The following is an 11,675-nucleotide window of genomic DNA, read 5'->3' as shown; positions in this document are numbered from 1 at the left end:
TTCGGTACCGATCATTCGATTGTGCGGTACCGATCAATGGAATGTGCGGCCCCGATCAATCGAATGTGCGGTACCGATCAATCGAATGTTCGGTACCGATCAATCGAATGTTCGGTACCCTTCAATCGAACGTTCGATACCTATGTATCGAACGTTCGGTACTGATCAATCGAATGTGCGGTACCGATCAATCGAATGTGCAGAACCGATCAATCGAATGTGCGGTACCGATCAATCGAATGTGCGGTAACGATCAATCGAATGTTCGGTACCGATCAATCGAATGTGCTGTACCGATCAATCGAATTTTCACATTCGATCAATCGAAGAGGCGCTACCGATCAATCGAATGTGCAGTAACGACCAAGCGAATGATCGGTACCGATCAATCGAATGTGCGATACCAATCAATCGAATGATCGGTACCGATCAATCGAATGTTCGGTACCGATCAATCGAATGTGCTGTAACGATCAATCGAATGTTCGGTACCGATCAATCGAATGTGCGGTACCGATCAATCGAACGTTCGATACCCGTGTATCGAATGTTCGATACCCGTGTATCGAACGTTCGGTATATACGTCCCAGGTGAAAATTCCAGTTAATACCTGTTGAACTGGTTTTAACAGGTACCTGTTGCAACTGGTATTTGGTGACAGGTAATAACAGGTATTAAATGGTATTAACGGGTGTTTACTGGTATTGACAGGTATTAACTGGTATTAACAGGTTTCAACTGTTTTCAACAGGCATAACAATTTTTAACTGGTATTAACAGGTATTAGCTGGTATTAACAGGTTTCAACTGTTTTCAACAGGTTTCAACAGGCACAACAGCTTTAGCTGGTATTAACAGGTATTAACTGGTAATAACAGGTTTCAACTGTTTTCAACAGGCATAACAGTTTTTAACTGGTATTAACCGGTTTCAACTGCTCTCAACAAGTTTCAACAGGCACAACAGCTTTTAACTGGCATGAACAGGTATTAACTGGTAGTAACAGGTTTCAACTGTTTTCAACAGGCGCAACAGCTATTAACTGGTAATAACATACTGTATGAACTGGTTTCAACTGTTTTCAACAGGGGTAACAGGTTTTAACTGGTTCTGTTTTCAACATGTCTTTACTGGTATTGAAAACGTTTGAACAGGTAAGAACATGTATGGAAGGTTTTAAGCTGGTTATAACAGTAGGATTTTCCACAGGTTCAATTGTTTTCAACAAGTTATCTGGTGAAAACAGGTGGCGATGAATTTCAACAGGTTAAAATTACTCTTTACAGTTGCACATGATGTAGGTCTAACACTTAACAAGCAAGTTAAGGCGAGGGAGAACTTCCAGCAGATGGAGTAAAATCACTGTTAACAAAAATCTGAAAATATCATTTTATTCCAACAAAGTTAAGACAAGTTAATGGATCAAACATGAATGGCAAAAGTATAGTACTGCACAATAATGCAAAGTTGAGGGCAATGAAAAAGAAAACATAAATTTGGAGTCTAACAAGAAAGCAAACTTCTGAAGTAAACGCTTTCATATTACACATTAAAAACTTATATATATTATGAAATACCAACTAAATATGTTCATTAAAACAATGATTTCATGTATTGCTGTGGCAATTAAGAAAGGAAACTCTATCTGTTAAAACAATATAAAGGTTAATTTTTTATCAATCATTATATCAAAATAAAAGTTACAGCTGAATAGATAAAAGTTATTCAAGAGTTAGCATTACCAAACTACAGTATGTAGTGTGCAATTCTGCATGCTAGGCAGACAATAATAATAGCTAGTCAGACAGTAACTTTTTGAAAAGAATTCATTCTTAAATTGGCTACCAATCAGATCTTAATAAACAATATTTACCTACAAAGCATGTATTTGTAATGCATATTTATACTGAACACATATGTGACGACAATGTACTGTCTGTTCTGGAGTTTGAATAAAAATCTGAATACTGTTTAATGGCATTTGTACATACTGATTATATACTAGAAATGTTAGTTCTTTAAAAAAAATAAGGCAAAAGTGGAAAGATGACTTTGCCAAGTAAAAGTCAACATCAGTCTATAATAGTCATGGTTAAACCACTTTCAAGAAAAAACTGTCCAGAAGATCTCCATTGAAAACTTAAGTTGTAATTGACAGCAACATACTTTCCATTTCCTGAATTTAATTAAAAAACTAAATACCATATAATGGCAAACAATAACTGTTTTAAACATAATAATAAATATGGGTTTAATCCTACTTTGAAAAAAGAACTGTCTAAAAAAAATTCCTCTGAAAAGTTAACTTGTCAGTGACAGCAATATGCTGTCAGTTTGAATAAAACTAAAGACTGTTTAATGGTAAGCTATAACCATTGAAAAAAATAATATGATACTAATGTTTTAAGGCCTTCTTTGTTTTACGATTGACGTCAGCTTCTCGGATATGTATTTGCTGAACCTTGCAGCTTCCTCAGTAAACTGCAGCTTTCTTTCAAACGTTCCACGAATTGTGCTGCAAGAAACAAAGCGTATGAACACTTAAGAATTGACTTATCATGATTAACAGTAACAGTTGTGGTCCTAAAACTTAACAAACTCTCTTGCATTGCTAGATGAGTGCTTTCATGGAAAGTTAAGGTCAAACTTTCCTATGGTTTAGAATGTCTCACGATATTTATCTCTGTTGGTATCCAACCTGAATGGACTAGCAATCACAGTCTAACCAAGAACATTCTTTTGGTTTAGAATTTGGGTTTGCTCAATGTAGTTTGATTGTAGGCTTCCTGTCAGAACTCAAAGGCAATTAAGAACCAACCAAAATGATATCAGTTGTTAACTCATGATACTCTAATGCATAATCCTACTGATAAATAGTTCTGTCAGTGTTAAAAAATTACTTACTCCTGAAAAACAGCTTATTCAGTAAATTATATTGTACACTTGTGTACTAAGTCATGAGCTTGTAATATAAATGGTAACTTGTTTGAAAGCTTTTCATAATGACTAACCTTCCATAGCATTAAGCTTCACGGGAGACAACAGCGGTTTTCCATCTCTGTCACTGTTGAATCGTGTGCAAGCATTCCCAACGACTTTCGTTTTCAAAGTGTTGGTACCCCAAATCAACACCAGTAAAGTCTCCACGAACATAGAGTGTTTCTCTTAACTACAAATGGCCTCCCACTTGTCTTCAGGAAGCCCAAAATCTGCACCAATATTGACCTGTGAACAGAAAATATGATATACCTGTAAGCATATATACAGATATAGCACATGATAACTCACATTATCATAAACATACATTAACATTAAAATTTTATATCAACATATTGGGAGGTAAACATTTAAATCAAGGTCCCTCAAGTTATAAGCCAGGAATAGCAGCTTTACCAAATAATTACTAGCTTTGCACTATAACACCAAGTTATTTTTCAAAGCTTAATAACCATGTTTATAATTATCCCAAATCAGTAAAAAATTGGCCAAACTTATGACGCTTGTACGTAAATGATGTACCAGACTGTTTTTTATATATTATATATAAACAGATTATGAAAAGTATCTAAATAATATCATTACACATTTGGGTACAATAGTTAAACTCACCCTTCCATCTTTTTTCTCTATGGCACTTGTTCCTTTGCTTTTTGGACTCTTGGATAAACTCTTAATATCATCTTACACCATTATGTCTTTAAGCCATATACGTTCTCCTCTTCTGTTGTTGCCTCCACACTGGTGTCGTACATCACAGGAAACCTCACCTGGATATTTGGTTTTTCAATTCTTCCTGGAAAAAGGAAATAGCAAAGCAGCAGTAGTCATGAATCATTTGAAAAAATGAAATAAAGTTGTCACCACAAAGTGATGTGAGATTTGCTTCCACAATAGTCTGAAAAAAGGATTCCCAAAGTCTGAAGCAGACTGTATAAAGCTGAACATTTGAACCAGAGTGTCATCATTGCAACCAGAATCAAATGCCCAGACTACAGAGATAATAAAACATGGGCTAAATCTTTGTTTGTTTTTAAGATCTAAAAATACAAGATTTTAGAAACACAAATGCACTGAGCCAACTTATTTATAGGCCTAATTGTTTTAAGTTGTTATTTTGCTTGCTCACTTAACAAGTCTTATTTAGACCTAGGCTAGAGAAGAAACAGTTCTTTGTCACACTAAGTCAGTTTGTCTTTCAGTCGTTTTTTTAGTCTTACTAGTAGTAGTACTTAAGTATATAATACCGGTGACTAGCCAACATAATTTGTTCAGCCTACTGTAACAGTAAGTTTGAAGGTCTAGCCTTGTTTTATTCAATATCACATAGCCTACCCATTTAGATTCACATGGGAAATTCAAGAAAACTTTACCAAATGAGTGTAGACCTAAGCTTCAAGTAAACTGCAGTATTGAAACTCAGTCCCAGCATTTGTTTGGAAATAAATTAGAAGATTATGTGCGACTGTTCAATCTAGCCCAATACACACATAACACATTGTTAATTGGTGTTTAGAATGCACAGTTTAGTGTTTAGAATGCACTGCAGTACTCAATAGAAAACCTAGGCTACTCACTGTCATTGCACTTGTGTATTGCGAAACGCTAGCCTAACAACGGTCACAAGTGCCAGTGGCCTAACAATTAACGTTAGTTTTACCTCCAAGTTTAAGGAACAACAGGTAGGCCGATGGTGGCGGTTAATACTTCCATTCTTCTATAGATCTTCTTGGGTGATTAACAGTTGAAAGTTGCTTAGAGTGATCGTATTAAACCATGCCAAGCAATGCTTACGCTGTGCAATGCAAGTTGCCGTTGCTCCTCGGTTTCGAAATTGAATATGGTGTTGAAGTCAAAGTTCAACCTCGTACAAAATGTGATTATCGAAAAAATTTAAAATATTGTCTTTGGCCCCAATTTGAGAGTTTCATGTCACTAAAAATTACAAATATCATTAATTAAAATCAAAAAATTAAAACAACAGTAAATAAGAAAGAATTAAATCATAATACAATTTAAACATTAATTATTTTTATCTTGATCTTGACTTGGCAATATGTGTCTTACTTTCTTAGACTATGAATCACTGATCTAAATATAGATGCGAGCTCGTCTCAATCTTTTGATGTATGTGTATGCTACGTATTTATATACTATCTGGAAGAACTCTCTCATAAATTTAATATGTGAATTTTTCATTTTACCTTAATGTACCAAATAGGATAAACAATTCAGTGATCAGACATATGTTATACCACATCTTTGCAGCCAGCGAGGGCGGGGAAGGGGGAGGGGCAGGGGAAAGAGTACCTCCACATAATTGCATTATTTTGCATATAAGCCCTTTATGAGAAACACAAATTTTCAAGCCCCCCTCCCCTCATAAACCTTCCCTGACAACGGTGATCCACCATTATGTGCCTTAAAGTGGAGACAGAAATTTGAACCAACTGGTACCTGTTGAATGCAACTGGTGTAACAGGTACCTGTTAAACCAGTTGTTTTCAACAGGTACCTGTTAAACCAGTTGTTTTCAACAGGTACCTGTTAAACCAGTTGTTTTCAACAGCTAGGTACCTGTTAAACCAGTTGTTTTCAACAGGTACCTGTTTAACCAGTTGTTTTCAACAGTTACCTGTTAAACCAGTTGTTTTCAACAGGTGCCTGTTAAACCAGTTGTTTTCAACAGGTATTTTACCTGTTGAAAGCAACTGGTTTAACAGGTACCTGTTAAAACCAATTGGTACCTGTTACAGCTTACAGGTAATTTACCTGTTGCAACAGGCAATTAACTGGTATAAACTGGTTTTGGTCACAATACCTGTTAAAACCAGTTGTCGTTAACAGGTACCTGTTAGTCCCTGTTGGTTCCGGTTAAAACCAATTGAAATTGTAACAGGTATTAACAGGAATTACTGATCAATCGAACGTTCGATACCCGTGTATCGAACGTTCGGTACTGATCAATCGAATGTGCGGTACCGATCAATCGAATGTACAATACCGATCAATTGAATGTGCGGTACCGATCAATCGAATGTGCAATACCGATCAATTGAATGTGCGGTACCGATCAATGGAATGTGCGGCCCCGATCAATCGAATGTGCGGTCCCGATCAATCGAATGTGCGGTACCGATCAATCGATTGTGCGGTACCGATCAATCGAATGTTCGGTACCGATCAATCGAATGTGCGGTACCGATCAATCGAATGTTCGGTACCGATCAATCGAAGGTTCGGTACCGATCAATCGAATGTTCGATACCCTTCAATCAAACGTTCGATACCTATGTATCGAACGTTCGGTACTGATCAATCGTATGTGCGGTACCGATCAATCGAATGTGCAGAACCGATCAATCGAATGTGCAATACCAATCAATAGAATGTTCGGAACCGATCGATCGAATGTGCGGTACCGATCAATCGAATATGCGATACCGATCAATCGAATGTTCGGTACCGATCAATCGAATGATCGGTACCGATCAATCGAATGTTCGGTACCGATCAATCGAATGTGCAGTACCGATCAATCGAATGTGCAGTACCGATCGAACGAATGTGCGGTACCGATGAATCGAATGTGAAATACCGATCAATCGAATGTGCGGTACCGATCAATGGAATGGGCGATACCGATCAATCGAATGCGCGATACCGATCAAACAAATGTGCGATACCGATAAATCGAATGTTCGATACCGATCAAAGGAATGTGCGATACCGATCAATCGAATGTGCGGTACCGATCAATCGAATGTGCGGTACCGATCAATCGAATGTTCGGTACCCTTCAATCGAACGTTCGATACCCGTGTATCGAACGTTCGGTACTGATCAATCGAACGTGCGGTACCGATCAAACGAATGTGCAGAACCGATCAATCGAATGTGCGGTACCGATCAATCGAATGTGCAATACCGATCAATTGAATGTGCGGTACCGATCAATGGAATGTGCGATACCGATCAATCGAATGTGCGGTCCCGATCAATCGAATGCGCGGTACCGATCAATAGAATGTTCGGTACCGATCAATCGATTGTGCGGTACCGATCAATCGAATGTTCGGTACCGATCAATGGAATGTGCGGTACCGATCAATCGAATGTGCGGTACAGATCAATCGAAGGTTCGGTACCGATCAATCGAATTTTCGGTACCCTTCAATCAAACGTTCGATACCTATGTATCGAACGTTCGGTACTGATCAATCGTATGTGCGGTACCGATCAATCGAATGTGCAGAACCGATCAATCGAATGTGCAATGCCGATCAATTGAATGTGCGGTACCGATCAATGGAATGTGCGGCCCCGATCAATCGAATGTGCTGTAGCGATCAATCGAATGTGCGTCCCCGATCAATCGAATGTGCTGTAGCGATCAATCGAATATTCGGTACCGATCAATCGAATGTGCGGTACCGATCAATCGAATGTTCGGTACCGATCATTCGAAGATTCGGTACCTATCAATCGAATGTGCGTTCCCGATCAATCGAATGTTCGATACCGATCAAACGAATGTGCGATACCGATCAATCGAATATGCGGTACAGATCAAACGAATGTGCGATACCGATCAATCGAATGTGCGTTCCCGATCAATCGAATGTTCGATACCATTCAAACGAATTTGCGATACCGATCAATCGAATGTGCGGTACCGATCAATCGAATGTTCGGTACCGATCAATCGAATGTGCGGTACCGATCAATCGAATGTTCGGTACCGATCAATAGAATGTGCGATACCGATCAATCGAATGTCCGATACCGATCAATCGAATGTTCGGTACCGATCATTCGAAGATTCGGTACCTATCAATCGAATGTGCGTTCCCAATGAATCGAATGTTCGATACCGATCAAACGAATTTGCGATACCGATCAATCGAATGTGCGGTACCGATCAAACGAATGTGCGATACTGGTCAATCGAATGTGCGTTCCCGATCAATCGAATGTTCGATACCGATCAAAGGAATGTGCGATACCGATCAATCGAATGTGCGGTACCGATCAATCGAATGTTCGGTACCCTTCAATCGAACGTTCGATACCTATGTATCGAACGTTCGGTACTGATCAATCGAATGTGCGGTACCGATCAATCGAATGTGCAGAACCGATCAATCGAATGTGCGGTACCGATCAATCGAATGTGCGGTACCGATCAATCGAATGTGCGGTACAGATCAATCGAATGTGCGGTACCGATCAATCGAATGTGCTGTACCGATCAATCGAATTTTCACATTCGATCAATCGAAGAGGCGCTACCGATCAATCGAATGTGCAGTAACGACCAATCGAATGTTCGGTACCGATCAATAGAATGTGCGATACCGATCAATCGAATGTGAAATTCCGATTAATCGAATGTGCGGTACCGATAAATGGAATGTGCGATACCGATCAATCGAATGTGCGATACCGATCAATCGAATGTGCGGTACCGATCAATCGAATGTGAAATTCCGATTAATCGAATGTGCGGTACCGATAAATGTAATGTGCGATACCAATCAATCGAATGTGCAGAACCGATCAATCGAATGTGCAATACCGATCAATTGAATGTGCGGTACCGATCAATGGAATGTGCGGCCCCGATCAATCGAATGTGCTGTAGCGATCAATCGAATGTGCGTCCCCGATCAATCGAATGTGCTGTAGCGATCAATCGAATATTCGGTACCGATCAATCGAATGTGCGGTACCGATCAATCGAATGTGCGGTACCGATCAATCGAATGTGCGGTACCGATCAATCGAATGTGCGGTACAGATCAATCGAATGTGCGGTACCGATCAATCGAATGTGCTGTACCGATCAATCGAATTTTCACATTCGATCAATCGAAGAGGCGCTACCGATCAATCGAATGTGCAGTAACGACCAATCGAATGTTCGGTACCGATCAATAGAATGTGCGATACCGATCAATCGAATGTGAAATTCCGATTAATCGAATGTGCGGTACCGATAAATGGAATGTGCGATACCGATCAATCGAATGTGCGATACCGATCAATCGAATGTGCGGTACCGATCAATCGAATGTGAAATTCCGATTAATCGAATGTGCGGTACCGATAAATGTAATGTGCGATACCAATCAATCGAATGTGCAGAACCGATCAATCGAATGTGCAATACCGATCAATTGAATGTGCGGTACCGATCAATGGAATGTGCGGCCCCGATCAATCGAATGTGCTGTAGCGATCAATCGAATGTGCGTCCCCGATCAATCGAATGTGCTGTAGCGATCAATCGAACATTCGGTACCGATCAATCGAATGTGCGGTACCCTTCAATCGAATGTTCGATACCGATCATTCGAAGATTCGGTACCTATCAATCGAATGTGCGTTCCCTATCAATCGAATGTTCGATACCGATCAATCGAAAGTGCGGTACCGATCAATCGAATGTGCGGTACCGATCAATCGAATGTTCGGTACCGATCAATCGAATGTGCTGTACCGATCAATCGAATTTTCACATTCGCTCAATCGAAGAGGCGCTACCGATCAATCGAATGTGCAGTAACGACCAATCGAATGTTCGGTACCGATCAATCGAATGTTCGGTAACCTTCAATCGAACGTTCGATACCGATGTATCGAACGATCGGTACTGATCAATCGAATGTGCGGTACCGATCAATCGAATGTGCGGTACCGATCAATCGAATGTGCGGTACCGATTAATTGAATGTGCGGTACCGATCAATCGAATGTTCGGTACCGATCAATAGAATGTGCGGTACCGATCAATCGAATGTTCGGTACCGATCAATCGAATGTTCGGTATCGATCGAACGAAAGTGCGGTACCGATCAATCGAATGTTCGGTATCGATCGAACGAATGTGCGGTACCGATCAATCGAATGTGCGGTACCGATCAAACGAATGTGCGATACCGATCAATCGAATATGCGGTACCGATCAAACGATTGTGCGGTACCCTTCAATCGAATGTTCGATACCGATCAATCGAACGTTCGGTACCGATCAATCGAATGTGCAGTACCGATCAATCGAATGTGTGGTACCGATCAATCGAATGTGAAATACCAGTCAATCGAATGTGCGATACCGATCAATCGAATTTGCGGTACCGATCAATCGAATGTTCGGTACCGATCAATCGAATGTGCGGTACCGATCAGTCGAATGTGCGATACCGATCAATCGAATGTGCGGTACATATCAATCGAATGTGCGGTACCGATCAATGGAATGTGCGGTACCGATCAATCGAATGTTCGGTACAATTCAATCGAAAGTTCGATACCGATGTATCGAACGATCGGTACTGATCAATCGAATGTGCGGTACCGATCAATCGATTGTGCAGAACCGATCAATCGAATGTGCGGTACCGATCAATCGAATGTGCAATACCGATCAAGTCAATGTGCGGTACCGATCAATGGAATGCGGCCCGATCAATGGAATGTGCGGTCCCGATCAATCGAATGTGCGGTACCGATCAATAGAATGTTCGGTACCGATCATTCGATTGTGCGGTACCGATCAATGGAATTTGCGGCCCCGATCAATCGAATGTGCGGTACCGATCAATCGAATGTTCGGTACCGATCAATCGAATGTTCGGTACCCTTCAATCGAACGTTCGATACCTATGTATCGAAAGTTCGGTACTGATCAATCGAATGTGCGGTACCGATCAATCGAATGTGCAGAACCGATCAATCGAATGTGCGGTACCGATCAATCGAATGTGCGGTAACGATCAATCGAATGTTCGGTACCGATCAATCGAATGTGCTGTACCGATCAATCGAATTTTCACATTCGATCAATCGAAGAGGCGCTACCGATCAATCGAATGTGCAGTAACGACCAATCGAATGTTCGGTACCGATCAATAGAATGTGCGATACCAATCAATCGAATGATCGGTACCGATCAATCGAATGTGCGGTACCGATCAATCGAATGTGCTGTAACGATCAATCGAATGTTCGGTACCGATCAATCGAATGTGCGGTACCGATTAATCGAGTGTGCGGTACCGATCAATCGAATGTTCGGTACCCTTCAATCGAACGTTCGATACCCGTGTATCGAACGTTCGGTACTGATCAATCGAACGTGCGGTACCGATTAATCGAATGTGCAGAACCGATCAATCGAATGTGCGATACCGATCAATCGAATGTGCGGTACCGATCAATCGAATGTTCGGTACCGATCAATCGAAGGTTCGGTACCGATCAATCGAATGTTCGGTACCCTTCAATCAAACGTTCGATACCTATGTATCGAACGTTCGGTACTGATCAATCGTATGTGCGGTACCGATCAATCGAATGTGTAGAACCGATCAATCGAATGTGCAATACCGATCAATAGAATGTTCGGAACCGATCGATCGAATGTGCAGTACCGATCAATCGAATGTGCGGTACCGATCAATCGAATGTGCTGTACCGATCAATCGAATTTTCACATTCGATCAATCGAAGAGGCGCTACCGATCAATCGAATGTGCAGTAACGACCAAACGAATGTTCGGTACCGATCAATAGAATGTGCGATACCAATCAATCGAATGTGCGGTACCCTTCAATCGAATGTTCGATACCGATCATTCGAAGATTCGGTACCTATCAATCGAATGTGCGTTCC

General features: G+C 40.6%; 1 long non-coding RNA gene across 1 annotated transcript; it reads right to left on the bottom strand.

Moving 5' to 3' along the window:
* Positions 1 to 1,378: 1,378 nt before the first annotated feature.
* On the bottom strand, positions 1,379 to 4,872 carry LOC139975106 (uncharacterized). Its single transcript, XR_011795663.1, has 4 exons — positions 4,659 to 4,872; positions 3,611 to 3,794; positions 3,013 to 3,226; positions 1,379 to 2,516 (listed from the first exon to the last, which is right to left on the bottom strand). It is a non-coding gene; the product is annotated as an uncharacterized lncRNA (long non-coding RNA).
* Positions 4,873 to 11,675: the final 6,803 nt, after the last annotated feature.

This window comes from Apostichopus japonicus, chromosome 10, assembly GCF_037975245.1.
Source record: "Apostichopus japonicus isolate 1M-3 chromosome 10, ASM3797524v1, whole genome shotgun sequence".
NCBI classification, from domain to species: domain Eukaryota; kingdom Metazoa; phylum Echinodermata; class Holothuroidea; order Aspidochirotida; family Stichopodidae; genus Apostichopus; species Apostichopus japonicus.
Note: the sequence above shows the minus strand (reverse complement) of the source record. Positions and strands in the feature narration are given on the sequence as shown.